The sequence below is a fragment of the Mya arenaria genome, chromosome 4 (genome assembly GCF_026914265.1).
Source record: "Mya arenaria isolate MELC-2E11 chromosome 4, ASM2691426v1".
NCBI classification, from domain to species: domain Eukaryota; kingdom Metazoa; phylum Mollusca; class Bivalvia; order Myida; family Myidae; genus Mya; species Mya arenaria.
In genome coordinates this window covers 81,176,848-81,195,792 of record NC_069125.1, presented here as the reverse complement: position 1 = coordinate 81,195,792, position 18,945 = coordinate 81,176,848, and positions in this window count along the sequence as shown.

The following is an 18,945-nucleotide window of genomic DNA, read 5'->3' as shown; positions in this document are numbered from 1 at the left end:
CACACGACAGGACTTGTCACAGTTTCCTGCACACTGACAGGACTCGGTGATTGACTGCACACTGACAGGATTTTGTTCAGTTGCCTGCACACTAAGGGGACTTGATGATTGACTGCACACTGATATAATTTGATACCTGCACACTGACAAGACTTTGTTCAGTTGCCTGCACACTGACAGGACTTGATAATTGACTGCACACTAACTGCACTTAGTACAGATACCTGCACACTGACAGGACTTTTTCAGTTGCATGCACACTGACAGGACTTTGTTCAATTGCCTGCACACACACATGACTTCGTTCAATTGCCTGCACACTGACAAAACTCTGTTAAATTGCTTGCACACTGAAATAACTTTTAGTATAGGTACACAAACAACAAACAGTGCACCATCTAATAAAATCAATAAACTGCCTTAAGCTCTAAAAATCAAATATCAGAACACATGCAGCACCTTTCACTTATATCATTGATTCTTCATTCTAGGTCAACATCACCTTCCTATACATGTTCAAAATCAAATTTTTCTTTAAACATATTAAGGCTTATTCACTACCGACACCGAAGATAAGATTGTAGCTTCAAAAAATTTACATGAAGCTTACAATAATTTACATGAAGTTGGAAAAGTCTGATTATTCAATTTATCATTAAGTAAAAATGAAATTTCTTCTAAAGAATAAAGTGTATAATAATTTTTTGAATCAATGAACCTTAAAAAAGTACAATAATTACCTTAGAAGTGACTATGTTAAAGACTTAATAAAATTTAAATTATATTTCCTTGTTACTAAAAATAGAAAGTAGTGGAATCTCCAACAAAACGGGAGACCATATAGCAGGACTTGCTGCCCTTACTTCAAGAGTAAACTTCGTGCTCTGGTGAGCTAAAAATCCCAAACAGATCCAGGTCTAAACCAAAAACCAACAATGGTTAAATAAGTTTATAAGGCAAGTATAGCCTAAGTTGCGGCAACATTTGTTAATAAAATAACGAGTTTCTTTTTGCAGCATGAATAATGTAACAAACAAACATATTAAAATTGTCAGAAAAATAATCTTGAAGACATTTAAGTGTAAAGTGTAACAATTTGTAGATGTTCTAATACACTTCAAGAACTCAACGACCAGTCGCGAGTGGAATTTCATACCGTAGGCAAATGTTTCTTTTTCTCATTTATGTTTTCACGTATAATCTGTATCAGCAAACAGTTCTATATTCTTATCTTAAAATCTAAGTTCTAGTTATTTTGTTAGGATAAGCATCCATACAAAACAATAATGCTTACGCACACTCATATACCGTTACATTCGCTCACCCAAGGGCAAGCATTAAAACACACACTAAAACATAAGCCCTTATACTTTAAATATACACGCACTCATACACATGCAAACACATACTTTCGAATGATGTTCGTACAATCGATGTCCACTTAACTATCTAGTGTTTTCAAGAAGTGGACTTCAAATATATTGATATAAATTATATTATTATAGTCCTTCGATTTTTATAAGGCTAATTGTGTTGATTTTTTATAAAGAAATAGGTAAAAATGAATTATTTATGTCAAAAGTGCAACTGCGGCTGAAAAATAATTTCATCAAGGATTGGTATGGTATAGCGAATCGAGTAGGGCTATATGCTATATGAATCATACCGCCAAATATTGAATGTTACAAAATAACGTAAGTCTATGTCAAAATTGCGACTATCCTCACACAGATTAAGCATTAAACAGGTAGATGGAATAGATTACTATCAAAACCCTTAAACGAACGTTTATATACCATTTGTAATCTATTAGAACTGTCATTTTGTTTTAGAGTGCACATTGTATACTGAACTCTGAGTTAGATATTTACCGATGTATTTTAGACAACGTCCCAGTATTCATAAATATGTTGAACTCTTTCATATCGAAAATGAAACTATTTTAAGAAATGTAAGTGTGCATATTATTGAAGCATTTGAATTGAGAAAACACTACGTTATACTCCATTTAATTTGTATATGTTTGTTGTGATTGTCATCTATTGTTTGTTAACAATTAAACAGTAACTGAATCATGTGCACTGATGAAGACAAATATAAATATTAACTTTTGGGGTACCTCTCTATGTATATATGTACAAGTTTTTCCAGATAGGTCTATGACTTTCTTGGAAATAAATGTTCTGTTCTGTTCTGTTTTGTTCCTTTGATCATAACACTCCCAATACCTCTACTACAGAATAAACACAAGACGAATGTTGATGCTATGCATCAATATCGCGGCTGAATGGGTTTTACTGAAGTTAATACGTGAAAAATATCGATACCCAATTGGCTCAATAAAGTCATTAGACAATATATACAATTGTTAACAATCCGAATAAACACGGACATAGCCGAACTATGACGGTTTAATCAACTTTCTACATCGTAGTTACTCGGTCGTCTCCGGCATGCGTAAATTATTTAGACTGATACCTTGCATTATCACCGATAAAATTATTGGTGTCGGGTCGTTTCGGCCGAGATATCATTTCGGCCTGATCCTTTTCGTTCTACTTTTATTCATTTATCTTTGTTTTAAATCGTGTGAATTACGCTTTGAACGTTCATTTTATATCAGTTAATTCTAAATTGTGTTAATTTCGTTATTGCGACTTATATTTGTTAGTAAAACCGTGTAAATTAAGCTTTGTACTTCCATTTTATATCACTTAAATTTAAAATAGTCAATTATTGTCGTGTTCAGGCACTTATATTTGTTATGAAATACATAATTTAAACTATTTTTAACAATATGCCCGTAAATTCTCACATGCTTATTTACTACCACCGCGTGTATATAAATCGTTTTCACAGAAAGTAAATTTCGAAAATAACGAACTCGTATGACCGGCGACCAGTCAATACAAAACCACAAAGAATAACTTTATTAATTTCCTGTTTGAAACATTAGGATTATTCGTTTTATATGACGTTTTGGAAGTTTTACACGCATCAAAACGGTTATTGACGACAAATTTTAAGTAAAGTTGAATAAGAGTTGATATCATTAACAAATCTTCTTTTTGTTCATAACTAAAATTTATCCGTATACACTTCCTCATTGACAATTCCAGGCCGCGTCTAATAAGCTACAATTGAAAAGATTAAACTTAAAAAGCTGTTTGTTTGTTGATATCATTCTTAAAGAAATTTGTAGTAAAAACTACTTAATGTAGTATCTATTGTAGATGTGTATATATATTTTGTTCCATTTAAAATGTTCATCCATTTTTCAGTCAAACTTAATGATTCCAACAGGAATATAAGTCTTGGCAACCAAAACGTTTCTGATATCCTACATAAATTAGAACAAAAAATTATCCACCATTGACCTGACCTGTCCACATCCTCCACTAAAATCGTTTTCCCTTTTTCATTCTCCGTATATTTTCAATGTTTTCGCTTCCTCTACTATACCAATTTTTGGCCTCATGTCCCCATCTTTATTCCTCATTTCATTTTGTTAATATTCGATTTTAAAAAACAACAACATTAAAAGCAGCTTTACGGAATAACAGAAGCGAGACATAGTATAGGCTTTCAAGCTATATCCTCTATTCTGTATATTCAGTGTTTTGTGCATATATCATATGTCTTCATTTCATGCAATGTTACCCTTGCAAATAACTAATATTTATGCTCAAAATGTATACACAATGTGAATGAAATGTTTGAAAATTAATTTACCACAATTATGAAATCTGTGTGAATTCAACAGGCAACACTCATCTTTTTGTAATACCCTGTGTAGTAAAACATACGACATCTGTTTTTATACTACATTTTTTTTATGAATTTGTTGAAACTTGTATGAGTTTAAACAGAACTGACACTTCTAGTTATTTCTAAACATGCAATGTTAATTATCTGTTGTATTATTTTTAAAACATATTATTTAGTGATATACTCAATTCCAGTTATCGATAATGTTCCTATTATAAATGATAATTTAGAGTCATCAAACGAATAAACAATAATGCTATTGATATATTTGATATTACAAACATTTTGTTACAGATTCTAGTAAATGGTGAAATTACTTTAAAGTCTACAAGAACTATATATTATTCATGTAAGTTGACTATCAATCTTATTTAATTGGACCAGAACTTTTATCTTTGCTTGGGGTTAGAGGCCACAGTTTCGAGTTCACTTTGAAATAATGTTCGGGTTAATTGACTCGTAGAGGCAAAAGAGCAGACGATCTTGCTGTAGAACTTATTTATGGCAACTTTTCTTACAGGTTACCAACCAATATAGAATGTAAGGACATTCCAAACAACATTAATGAGATGCCGACCCAAAAGAAGCAGCTCATTTTTCGCACCTGCAAGACATTGTATCCAGCATTCCCGAGCTTGACGGTTATGCTGATATATCTTTGTTGATAGGTAGAGTTCTGTTGGATGTACATCATGTTCTTGACGAAAGACTTGGGCCTTGAAACTATCCTTATGCCCAGCCTTTGACAACGGCTGAACATTAGTACTTACCTATTTTCGGCGTCTATCTTCCACAAAATCCAGATCAGATTCCTTGGGGTTTTAAAAGTTAGGCAAAATTCCGTGGTTTTTCATTGAATGACGTCCTCATGACAGGACCCGATCTCAGAAATAGTTTGTTAGGTATCCTTTTGCGTTTCAGGAAAGAAGCTTAAGCAGTCACAGGTCACATCGAGAGGATGCATTACTGCTTCATGGTTGATGAAAGAGAATATTTAAAGTTATTTTCGTATAAGGTTGTAAATGAGTTGATTGAATACAGGATATGGGTTCATGTGTTCGGCAATATGCCATCACCAACAGTAGTCACTTACGGTCGTAGAAAGTCAGTCCAAAGTAGGTATCATGTGGTTAAGAGTTTTGTCTCTGACAATTGTATGTAGATGACGGACTGATGGCATTACCTACTCAAGCTGATGCCATAGACCTTTGGTTGAGAACTAGAGATGACTTCATGAAAAATGGCAATCTCCACCTTCACAAGATAGCCTCTAACAGCGCAGAGGTCATGAGTAAAATCCCCGTTGATGACTTAGAAAAGAACCAAAAGGCAGGTTGACTTTCTAGTATATCAATCAAAGGAATTCATTGGGTAATTCGCCCAACTAGCTGCTGCATTAATTATCTTACCATGTGATCTTGTCTTACGCTTTCTTTCTTTGAATAATAACAAATATCAATATCAATACATTTTGATATATTACATACATTAAATGTGTTATCATTGAGCCCAAGCGGATATGGTGCAAACGGTTAATCCAGTCAAGTGCTGCGATGCATCTTGCTTTGAATTTATAGGAATAACTTTCTGTATCTGTAAATGATATATATTCTACTGGATAAATGGTTATTGTTTCCAAACTATGTCCGGTCTTATAAAACAAGTCAAGGGTTTATTATTCTTTTTAATATTATGAACAAAGTCGTAATCGGACTTTCAATGGTCTTCCTGTGTAAGCCATTTGAATCGAACAATGTTAAAACAGTTTGTTTTTTTATGTCTAGGTTAAGACCAGAAGTTAAAACGTGTGTGCTCTAAATTGTATCCCTCCGTCTGCAGATAGAGTTGGGATCTCTAATCATAGAAGTACATTATAGGGTTTACCTATACGTTTATTATTATTTGTTTTATTGATCAGTTTCCTCAAGTTAATGCATACATTGATCAGATTTACCTTTTGCGTTTTGAGGTTTGCGCACATAAACTGGTTTAAACCCCAGTAAATTTACATTTTACTGACCGTTCCAAGGCGGTACCTAACAATTCTTGATAAACATACCATTTTATATATATATATAGTATGTATGCACCGTGCTGTTTGTGGAGTTTTGTGCTGTTCTTCTATGCTTCTTGTTTGTGTTTTTGTGTTCTATGTCTTTGGCGTTTGCCCAGTGCCACTAAACCGGGTTTATGTTTAAACGTTTCGCTACTGAGCTTGTTTCAGTAACTTTTTGCATAAATATTAAGTTAAAATTAAGTTAAGTTACTGAGCTTGTTTCTGTATTTTTTCATATAAAAATTTGATACATAGTTTATTAACCTTTACATTACGAGTATAAAGTAACGAAAGTCTTAATCGAAGAGGAAACAAATCGGTAAACATTTTAAACAATATTTATAATAAAAACTACAAGAACAAGCTCAGTAGCCAAAAGTTTAAACATAAATCCCGTTTAATAGCACAGGGTTAACGCCAAAGATGTGAAACACAAACAAAAATCACAAACAAGAAAAATGGAACACAACAGCTTAAAACTCCACAATAAACACAGTGTCAAGGTCGACACTAGTCGACACATGTCACAAAATCGGATATTTGCATCATCTAGGTCACTACAAATGCTAGCACTTGTTCAAAAACTTAGATTGGCAATCAAATTTTATAAAGCTGTTATATGTCGATTATAGATTAGTGATAAAGGATATAAGCTATATATGCAGTCACTTCTTTTGCCACACATAGTGTGTTAAACCGTAAAATAATGCAGGACGAAACATATGAAATAATTTACAAGAATGTCACAATATTGAATGACTTAAGTAACACCGTGTGTACAACGTGTGTTTGGCATACCATAGTGAATGTGAAAAAAAAACATCATCAAATTGAAGAATAAACAACATAAGAATATAATATAGTGAGAAATGCGTTGAAACTTTACAAATGCTAAAAGACATAGGATAGATTATTGGTCTATGTGAAGTCCAAGCGTGAATTATTATTCAATAAATTTATTCGGCACAAATAATCTGACAACTAACAAATAGTTTGTTAAAACATGTGAAGTAAATTAATTGTAGACATAATCAATACAATTGAATGAAAACACATTGGTATATATATCATCAAACTCGTTAGAGAAACTACTCTTATTGAAAATGTTGAACAATTTGTAAAGGTCAAAAAATATTTCTAGGCCAAAATGTAAGGTCTTTTAAAATATCACAAATCGAATAATGTCAGGAAAGAGCATATTGTTCAAATCAAAGTTAATACCCGATGAGATGAATAAGCACGTATTGCTTGAAAAACCAGAACATTCAGTGACAAAATAAAAAGGGTTTTTATTACCTCAATGAAATAAGTGAAAACAATCACAAACAGTATATATACCGCGAGAATAATTGTGCAGACATTGACGTATAAAGTGTAGCAATGTTTAAAAGTTATTTCCAATTGTAAGTACTCGTTAAGCAGTCACATAGGTCTTCTGCAAATAAATGAATTGAGCCCGAGCAACATATATATTTTATCCAAATTACCCTCATATGTTTCATCGGTGACCCTTATGTTACTTTAAACTATATGGCGTACATTCAGAATCAAAGAAAGAGTTATTTCTAATGATAACGATCATTTAAATATCTTTCATCGGTGACCCTTCTGTAACTTGAAACTATATGGCGTTCTTTCCATATTGAAGAAAGTGCTTGAATTACGTGAAATTTGATACCTTATGAAAATGTTTATACGAAATGATCTAACACCAACGGTGTAGAATGTCATCAATGTTACAAATAGGTTACATATTGCAATGTGTTTTTCATGACTGTCTATATAGTAATGTTCAGTTTGTATGAATATAACATTTCTTTAAGAATCAATGTAGTACATTATATCATGATTGAACTTTCTGGTATTCCCAAATCAGATGCTTATTTGTAACAATATTATCATGATATTGCTTATTTGTAAAAAAAATCCTTTTCGAAATCACAAAAATAAAACAATATCACAATATTCGATTTTTAAAGTATCTGCATCAGGACGAAAATTGATCATATGTGAAGTAAGTGAATTCGACAGACATTGCGTAAAACCTCACAAGTAACAACCTAACACACTCTGTATTTCAGTGCGAGATATAATAAAAATAATCACAACAATTGAAGAGAATCGATAGAAAATGGATTATTATTAATATTACATGACCCGTCTCCCGAAATGGAAGTGACTTACCAATATTTTATGCTACTGAAACGTCACTAAAATGAGACTTAGTTCAGAGTATGTTTTGTTCTTGAAAACGTGTAGTATTTTGCGAGATATACCTCAACAAAGTATATAGAAAAACAGCAATTATCTTTAAAAATGGAATAAAGATGATGAAGAATTTTGAGAAACTAATATAAAGAATGCTGTAAATGGTGTAGTGAGGGAGGTATTCACACTTTAATGCAATAATTCAAATGCAGATGCCTAAAACATTATTCCATCATAGATAAAAGCTGTTCACACCCTATTTCTTTCGCCTAATAGAACATAGTTTTAACAGGATGCCCACTTTGGTGTATTTTTTTCTGTTTCTCACACTTAATATGGTCTATTAATACATTTATTATTTTAATATATTGCGTTTGTTCAAGGAGACCTGAACTAAAATAAAATATATCGAGTGGCTGTTTATGTATTTTTCCAACTCGTTATATTAAAGTTATGATGTTGTATCCTATTCTGAAGATTATTTTGCTCCTTGCCTTCATAACATGACATCATCTTTTTTCATATTAACATTTATATGAAACACTACAGATACAAGTTATGAGTCTATTGAACTTTCGGCTTTGTACCGTTGACAATAAACATGATGCTTTTCACAGAAAAATGTACTAGTGTTGCATTTTCATCGATGTGGATCATATGTTTCCCCTATTCCATTATTTTAATTATAAATTTCTCTTTTGCGATTCCCATCAGTTTGATTAAATGTTCACTCAATGTACTTTGTGACTTGTTCAGTTCGATATTGGGCTTAACAATTTTAACGTTTTACTACTACTACTTAACATATAGCACGACTGTCCACTTTTAAAGGTACGTTAAAACAAATACTAATGTACTAATCCAGGATGCCATTTCTACATTTAAGATTGAGAGTGTTACTTCAGATTGTTTTAATTCTGGGTGATGCATATAAACAATATATGTTATTCTTTTCGAACAGTCCAAAACCGGCACTCAGAGAGGACAATTTTATATATAGTTCAAACATTACATATTTTCTGCGGGACTGAAACTTTGCTGTCTTCCGGCCTGATGTAACATGAATTCATAGCACTATCAAAGGTAATGAACTTCAAAGTAAATGATTTGTCTTGGGTGAAATATGACACACCTTTTTTATTGTTTAAATTAATTGTGCTTGAACTTGATTTTAAGGAAAGTAATGGTTGTCATGAACGTGAAACGCTAAACATTGTTTTTCCAATCTGAAGTGTTGCCTATTTGAATTGATATCTATAGGAAATTTAATAAGTAGTATTTAACCTAAAGGGATAAAAATGCTTTGTTTAAAAAGTGTAATTTTAGGAAGAAATGTATTGCATTTCACAATATCTTTGTAATTATCTCTATTAAATGTATTAATCAGAGAGGACAATTTTATATATAGTTCAAACATTACATTTTCTGCGGGACTGAAACTTTGCTGTCTTCCGCCTGATGTAACATGAATTCATAGCACTATCAAAGGTAATGAACTTCAAAGTAAATGATTTGTCTTGGGTGAAATATGACACACCTTTTTTATTGTTTAAATTAAATGTGTTTGAACTTGATTTTAAGGAAAGTAATGGTTGTCATGAACGTGAAACGCTAAACATTTTTTTTCCAATCTGAAGTGTTGCCTATTTGAATTGAAATCTATAGGAAATTTAATAAGTAGTATTCAACCTAAAGGGATAAAAATGCTTTGTTTAAAAAGTGTAATTTTAGGAAGAAATGTATTGCATTTCACAATATATTTGTAATTATCTCTATTAAATGTATTAATCTTGTCCGGTTGAGCAAAATATGTCATTTTCTTGTTTTCACAACTTTAACTTATTTGTAAAAAATGAGCCGTGTGTTTTCCAAAGAGCAAGTGAAATGTAAAATATTGATAATCTGTTGACTACGAGAACGAGAAATGTTAGGCAAAGATATGTATAAATGCATTATTTGTTGCTTGAAATGCCAATTGAGCCAAGTACATGTGAATAACCTCGAAGAATGAAATATTTAGCCAAAAACGCCTTAAATTGCATGCGCACAAGAGCTTGGATGACAAACAGTGAAACTAAAAAAACTGACACAGACTATCATATTGAACTAGTCTTAGGTGGTTTTATGTATTTATGACTTATCGAAAGTGCATTTAATAAAAATGCAATGACGGGTTTACTTAAAGATATTCATACGATATCACTCTTATAATCATCACTCGAATCTGTTTCCACTGAATGTTCTTTAGTTTTTCTGAGTTGTTTGGGGTATTTCCGTTCGTAAATGTATTTGTTCACTTCTGTGACTTTACGAAGTTCAAAGATATGTCTTGCTAAATTACTTTTATTTCTTTCCTTACATGATCACACAATAAAACAATTGATTGTTTATGACCGACTGAAGACTAGTTATTTGAATGAGTATCCAGTTCAAGACATTCATACACATTTTCGCAAGATTCGGTAAGCTCTGACTTATGTGACAATGCAGGGGATTGGTATCGCATTATCCTATGATCACGTGTACAATTGTAGACATTTTAACTGATGTTGTCACACTTTTGGTTTGTTCTGTTTTGTAGAAATGTACAGATATTTGACTCAATCGAAAACAAAACAAAAAACGATGCTGTTCTCTCAATTAAAACAACGTTTATGGTCCAGAGTTTCCTTTAAAACCATTATCTGAGGTAAATTTATGATGCACATGGTTTTTCCATGTCCAAAACTGTTTCTTGCTTGGGAACATATACATTAGTTTATATTATTTGTTCATTCTACTAAGGAAAAATGTTTCGTAAAATGTATATGTTCTCCCTGCAATACTTATGTGAAAAAATACAGAAACAAGCTTAGTAGCCAAAAGTTTAAACATAAACCCCGTTTAATAGCAGAGGGTAAACACCAAAGACATAGAACACAAAAACAAAACATCACAAACAAGAAACAACAACACAAAACTCCCAGAAAAAGCCGAAAATGTCGTATAATTGAACATTTACTGTATCTAGGTCAATACCAAAGATAGCCCATGTGAAATTAGAAGTATAGTACGGTAAGAATGAAACTAATTTGGGCCAAAATTTCCATTTAAGTTTCAAGTTACGCTTGCGTTACTTTTGCGTTATTTATGAGTAACTCCGTCATATCTACAGACCTGCGACATTACTACGAATTCGTTTCATACTATATAAAAACATATAAATAACAATAATAAAGCAAAAGTCTTTATTGTGTTCCATAGTATGTTTAATAAAGGTATTTCAAGGGGTTTCAAAGCATGGTCTTGAAATGCGTCTTCTAGGAAGTTCTTACGAGATGGTTGATGTGGTTGCGTAAATCGCCAGTTGTGGCCTTAGCGCATGTGTTTTGCTTTTATGTTTGCTCTCAATTGCAATGTCATGATGAAACCATTTGGTGGTGCTGATTGCGAATAGTGACAACCTTTACGGGTATTCATATATTATCAACATTTGTCAGTTTAATAGTAAACTATAAATCGTAAGAAATTGATACTTGTGTCAACGAGATGCAATAAAAAAGAAAAAGAAATCTAACGCATGAAATTATTTCAATTTTACGACATATCAAAACACGCTCAATCTTAGAAGGAAATGGACTTTGCACTGCAATTAAATAATCTAGTCAATTATGTGTGCACAATTAATACGTGCGGTTGTTTAGAGCTCCCTTTAAAATGCAAAACGATTATGTTCTCAAGATCGGGGACCAGGGCAACGGCAGCGCTAGGAACTTCGACAAGACGAAGTAACGATTATGACGGTAACTCTAACAGCGGCGTTCGTAGTCGTAACAGAGACGACAGTGGCAACACTGACAAAGAGGGTTGTTAGAATAATTCGTGTTCCAATTTGAACGATATAAGTAGTAATTTCAATGACACGACCAAAACAAAACTCGTTTGTCAAACAAATTGCAATGGCAGGGAGTAATACCAATCAAATGGATGATTAAACTACAAAAGCCATTGCTGGTCGTAATATGCAGAGGAAATCACATTAAAGTTGATAAATGTCACGCTATTGGATATGTTTCCGTATGTACATCAATATCAAAATTTACATGTGTGTAGTAAGTTAAATGGTCCGAAACATTGTGTAAATCAACAGCATGCGATGATATAATAACAAATATAATTATAAAAGGTTGAACTAATCACGAACTAGTCGGAAAATGTCCCTCGTTGTTTAACAGTATATATACTTAATGAAGTTCAAAAACTATGGGTAAAATAAAATCAGTAAATGTCACAATACTGGATATCATTAATGAATCATTAAAACTCGTAATGGCCCTAATCCCAACACTAACGTGAAAGTACAACCAATAAAAAATACAACCAGGAAAAACGTTTTGCAAGAAGTAACCTTCAGTAACTTACACACTGTATGATCAAAATACAGAAAAAGGATACCAAATTTCATCCACTCTTTAACTGAAAGAAAAAAATCTTACTGCAGTTATAAATAATTAATGTCAAATTTTCCATATAATTAACCTTGATCGAACTTTGAAATGCAATCTGATGTAATTAAAAACCATTCTGGTATGATAAGTTCGTATTGATGTTTTCAATATTATATCATCTTGCAATTGACAGTTACAACTATTCAAAGTTATCAAAGACTATCCAATTCAAGATCCTGAAGAAGACCTGGTTAAAACCTGGTGAGGACATAGCAGCGGACATCATGCGTCCAATGATTAATTATTATATCATATCTTGCAGCACGAACAGTAACTCTCCTGATTTATTTGACAATCTCAAGGAAAGAGCTGAAATGACCTGGAATTTGGTACTGTAAGCAAATGTTTATAACATATGATGTGTGTTTTTCTCACTATGTTCTATTCCATTGCAGAGATAAAAGGCACAATTGCAATCATTTTGTTTCTTGGTCTGGAACCAAATTAATCCCGTGTTAAATAATTATACTTGGCATATCATACTGAATGTGTAAAACCATCAAACTCGATTACTTAAAAACAGAAGAATATTAAAGAAAGACATTTCTGACTTTTTTATCCTCAACAAAATGGATAGTTTACAGCTCTGGGTTATGGTAATGCGTGAAAGCTTGTGTAAACAATGAATTAGAAACACATACTCTCTCAACTATCAAATTGTTATTTGAAAAGTGTAAAGTATGTGAGTAAAATCACACAACTCAATAAAAATAAAGAGTTGACTTTACATGTTGTAAAAAGGATAAGGGTCGAAATAGTTTCGAGCACTAAATCATAACCAAGACGTCGAAAAATATCACAACATTGCATCCATGTCGTACTTCAGTTAAGACCAAAAGTTTGCAATGGTTGGGGAATTATATCTTGAAAACACCACAATAATCTGTGACAGAACAACACTGGCTTTTATTGCAGCAATGAAAATAGTGAATACAATCACTTACAGAATAAATATGTTAAAAGAAACATTTTGTCGACAAGTAAAATTCTTACCATTTTTAAAGGCTATAATCAACTTTCAAAATTAATCAATCAGTTTTATACATATTCTGAAATTTAATAAATTGAGTTCGCGTAACTGTGTCTTTCTCATAAAAAACACACTTGATGACCAGAAATTAATTATGTTTCACCCCAAGTCCTTCTGTAACTTGATACTTTGTGGCGTAAACTAATTGTCGAATAAAGAGATCTTGTAAAGTACTCTTGATAACGATTAATTAAATCTGTTTCATCGATGACCCTTCTGTAACTTGAATCTAAATGGCATATATTCAATATCAAAGAAAGAGATTAAAATACGTGTAATTTGATATTATAAGCTAATGTTTTCACAACATAATCAGTTTGATTCACTCAAGATTTTCATATGTGTTTGAATGATTTTGGAATAGGTATGACGATTGAAGCATCAACTTTACAGTTACGGGCTTTTGAAGTTCTCATTATTCAAATATTTGTAAAATATTGCATTCGTAATCAATTTAAATACTACTAATAATGACAAATCAAGCCATATTGGTACTTGACGAGATGGCATTTTTAGTAATTGATACATTACATTTACCATTGATATTATAAGCTAATGTTTTCACAACATAATCAGTTTGATTCACTCAAGATTTTCATATGTGTTTGAATGATTTTGGAACAGGTATGACGATTGAAGCATCAACTTTACAAGTTACGGGCTTTTGAAGTTCTCATTATTCAAATATTTGTAAAATATTGCATTCGTAATCAATTTAAATACCACTAATAATGACAAATCAAGCCATATTGGTACTTGACGAGATGGCATTTTTAGTAATTGATACATTACATTTACCAATAATTTATATAAATAAATGATTTTAATAATTAGAGGATAATTAAATATTATAAAAATAGAAAGTTGAAATAGAGGGAAACGCAATAGGTATCGGGAGATAAAATGAACGTAGCTTAAAGTCGTATGGGCAGGTATGATCAAGTTTGATTAGAATGTATTGTGGTCATTTATTATTTATTTCTGATTTTTAGCATTGTACCATATGCGCTAAATAAGCTAGTTGGAACAGTCCTGTTTTCAAAAGCAATTACTCGTCATGACTTTTTACATTTCTGAAGAATGTTCTTTTAGCAATGAGCAAAAAACAACAACAAGTATATGACTTAAAAAAATAAGAATAGCCAAAACAGTTATATGGAATAACAAAAAATAATTTCACAATTAAAAACAATGCTATTCTTCAAACATTGGTATGAAGAAGATGTAAAAAAATTTGAACACATTTACGATTAAAGAACCAATATTTTTTACGCTCTAATCAAATTGAATATCCATACGGCATAATAAGCACTGATTTTATAAGATATCAGATTCTTTTATAAATATAGACAGAAACGAAAGTACAATTAATTAAATAGGAAACAGCACACAAACGGCACCTTCAAGAATAAATAGTATAATCCAATAATGACATTATATGCAATATTGATTCAATTCTTATGTGGAAAACTACAGAAACAAGCTCAGTAGCCAAAAGTTTAAACATAAACCCCGTTTAATGGCACAGGGTAAACGTCAAAGACAAAGACCACAAAAATAAAAAAAATAAAAACTCACAAACAAGATACTTGGAAAAACAGCACAAAACTCCACAAACAGCACAGTGCATATATACTATTTAAAAGAACTAGGTATGTTTATCTAGGACTGTTTCGTACCGCCTTGGAACGGTCAGTAAAATGTAAATTTACTGGGGGTTTAAAATCTGAGTTCAGAATACAATGTGCAATCTAAAACATATTGATAAATCTAATAAATTAAAATTGGAATATATACGTTCGTTTAAGGGTTTTGATAGTGATCTATTCCATTTAATAATTTTAATGCTTAATCTGTGTAAGGATAATCGCAATTTAGACATAGACTTAAGTAACTTTGTAACATTTAATATTTTGAGGTAAAATTTATATCAAATCTATATCCACTCGATGCATTAAGTATACCATGCCAATTCTTGATGACATTTTCTTTCAGTTTCACTTACATCATTATTATATATTACTTGATAAACCAATGCGTCAAATAAAGCTTTACCACAAATATTATCTTTCGTTAGTAAACACCAATTCGGTTTGTTTACATATCGTTCCACGTCATTTTAAGCATAACATTTTTTATGCTCTTGTTATTATGTGTACACAATAGTGTTACGCAGCATTTAATCATATTCATATATCGAAATGTTTTAAAACTTAATCTTCCTTATTCACCGTTAATAACTTCATTCTGTCTTTTTGACACGGAGTAGAAGTTTGCAGAATTGTAGATGAACTCTCTCAACTGCATTTCCTTGAACAAAACCCCAAAATTATCGTGCATAATTTTACAACAAAACCACATAATATAAGAATGTTTCTACTAGACTTTGCTTCTATGTCGATGGACTTGTAGGCTAACGTTTTTAAAACGTTCTGATGTGAATTTGTCGCACGAATCACTTGATTACGTGTATCACTTACACCTGTAATGTTTTGTTGGAAAGAATGTAGTGTAATGCAATAACTATGGAATAAATTACACAGTTTTATTGCTTTAAATAAAATCAAAGTTAGTATAGCTAACCATGATTATTAGGGACAGTGAACAAACAAAAACAATAACCTTTTTTTTGTAATTTTCTTATAATCTCAATGATATTTTACATAAACGTAACCAAGTACAATAATAAAACACTATCCTTTGATGTATATTTGATGGGTTTTTTTGAAATTACACATTAATATAGAAGAACAAATAGGTTCAACAACGATAAATTTAAAACTAAAACTTTAAATAGAATATGCTTAAACCAACACAAAAAATAATAGAAGACACAATTAGCCGTATCAAAAATGAAAATTCGAAGGACTTAAATAACATATATATATCAATATGCTTGAATTCCTCTTCTTGAAAACATTAGCTAGTAAAGGGGACTTCGATTGTACAAACATCATTCGAACGTGTGTGTACGCAAGTGTATGAGTGCGGGTACATATAAAGTATAAGCGTTAACGTTTTTGCTTTTTGTATGTGTTCTTATGCCTGCGCTTGGGTGTGCGAATGTAATGGTTCATGCGGGTGCGTGAGCATTTTTGTTATTGTATGTATGTTTTTTCTGACATGTTTGCGACTGGTCGTTGAGTTCTTGAAGTGTATTAGAACTTTTATAAATTGTTACAATTTACACTTAAATGTCCTCAAGTTTTTTTCTTCTGACAAATTTAAACTGTTTGCTATTGGTTTTACCTTATTTGTGCTGCAACGAAACTCCTTGTTATTTTGTAACCAAATGTTGTCGTAATACAGGTTATACTTTCCTCATAATCTTATTAAACCAATGCTTGCTTTTCGTTTTGACTTTGATACGATATCTATGCAATGTTGTGACATGTTTTGATCTGTTTGGAATGTTTTAAAATAACTTTTTTCCTTGTAGCTTTTTGCTTTCTTTTGTTCAAGGTCTTAGTGCTATTTTTGCCAAAATATCTTTGTTGATTTTTCATCAAATTATGTGATTTTACATACGATATATCACTCATTCTCTTAACTGGACTTGTTTATGATTTAGTTTCACAATGTTTGAGTTGAAATTTACACCTCGTTTGTTTCCTGATATGATCTAACGTTGAGGGCCAAAACGATATATTACACATTTGTTAACTATAGGTCCTGCATACGACACAAACAAAATAAATGAGAACGACTATTTTCATCGGCCATGGTGTCGTTCTTCTTTTAATAATCGCAATGTATTCCAGAAAATCGTACGCGAAGATCATAAGATTCTATTTTGCTCTGCTTATCATTAATCGATTGAAAAAAAGTGTTCTCAACTAATGTAAAAAAAACATTATTAAGATTTAAAATTAACTATAAAAATAATCAACTGATACTTGATCTACATGTTCTCCATTTGCCCTGAATATAATCATTGCCATTATTCCTCAGACTCACTTTTTTATTCCTACCCCCGTGGTATTATTAAATCAGCAACCAGATTGAATTCGAACATCTGCAACTGACAGTTGCAACCATTCAAAGATATACATGACTCCAATATGTGATCCTGAAGGAGACTGGCTAAAATCTGGCGGAGACACAACAGTGGACATCACACACCCAATCATTTATTATTTTATCATAGCTTGTAGCACGAAGAATGAATCTTCAGATGGTTTTGACATTATCAAAGCTCTGAGAAATGAAAACATTAAACGTCAGGTCGTAAGGAAGCGCAATACTGACATCATATGAGACAAATTCCATAAAACTCATATAATTGCTGCGGATAAACTAACAGATCTGCTCGTAATAGCTGAAACCATTTTGGATGACAGCTGCAGCTAAAAACATTTCTCCGCAGACACATATTATCTATAAAGACAAGTACAAGTTAAAGCGCAAACTATATTAGATATCAAATGCATTGGTTGGAATTTATTGATAGAAATGAGAAGTAAGTTTTTACACTGTGTCGTTTTTCGCGTTCTAACAAGCGGCTTTAAAATGTAAAATGGACGGTGTAAATTACGTGTATTGAAGGGCTTAGTAGTAACAATATTGAATAATAAATAACAGAGATTACGCGTGTAACGGTATATGGAATAAATTTCATAAAAGAGTGCGTGTGAAAATCCCCAGAAATGACAGGTCAAGGAGTAGGTGGTAGAAGTCAGGTATATTCTACATATGTTGATGATGAATCAAAACATGTCGGTCTGTTTGATAACTATTCGGACAGAATTGAAGATAATCGAGTACGTTTGGTCATTTGTCTCTTTGGGGACGAAGAGACAGAGTTGAAGTCTGGGGATGTGCAACTTGTCAAGTGAGCTTGCTCTTAAATCTTGGAAAAGTGAAGAAAACTGCTATGCGTCTTCAATTTCCCCGCGCTGGCAACATGCACTATCTACAACATTTTTAAAGAACAGATGCTCCTTAAGCAAGCTAAATGCAAACCTAACCTTACATGGTGCAAACTCGACTCTCGATATCCATCGTAATAATACTGAGGAAAAGGTATGGTGTTTTTTCAGATTGGGTTTGAAAGCTGGAATGTATGGGGCTGATCAAATTTTGTCACGTAGGGCATTCCACGAAGAGATAGTAGAAGAACGAAAAGAAATTAACTGTACTGAAATCTGCATCTGATATAGCGGATATTCCTCGAATTACGAAGATGACAGGTTGTTGTATCTCGAAACACTGGAAGGTATCATTGACGACTAGTGGAGCGAAGTCATTACAATAACTATTATGTAAAATAGGATGAGCTTGTTTTTGCGTCTTCTTTCCTTTAGTGGTTCTTTCCTCGAGGAGGTATTTGAATGATCGCACGATGTTAGTACGTTGCCAGGCTTTGGGTTTTTTACGGACTGAATATGCTCATGCCA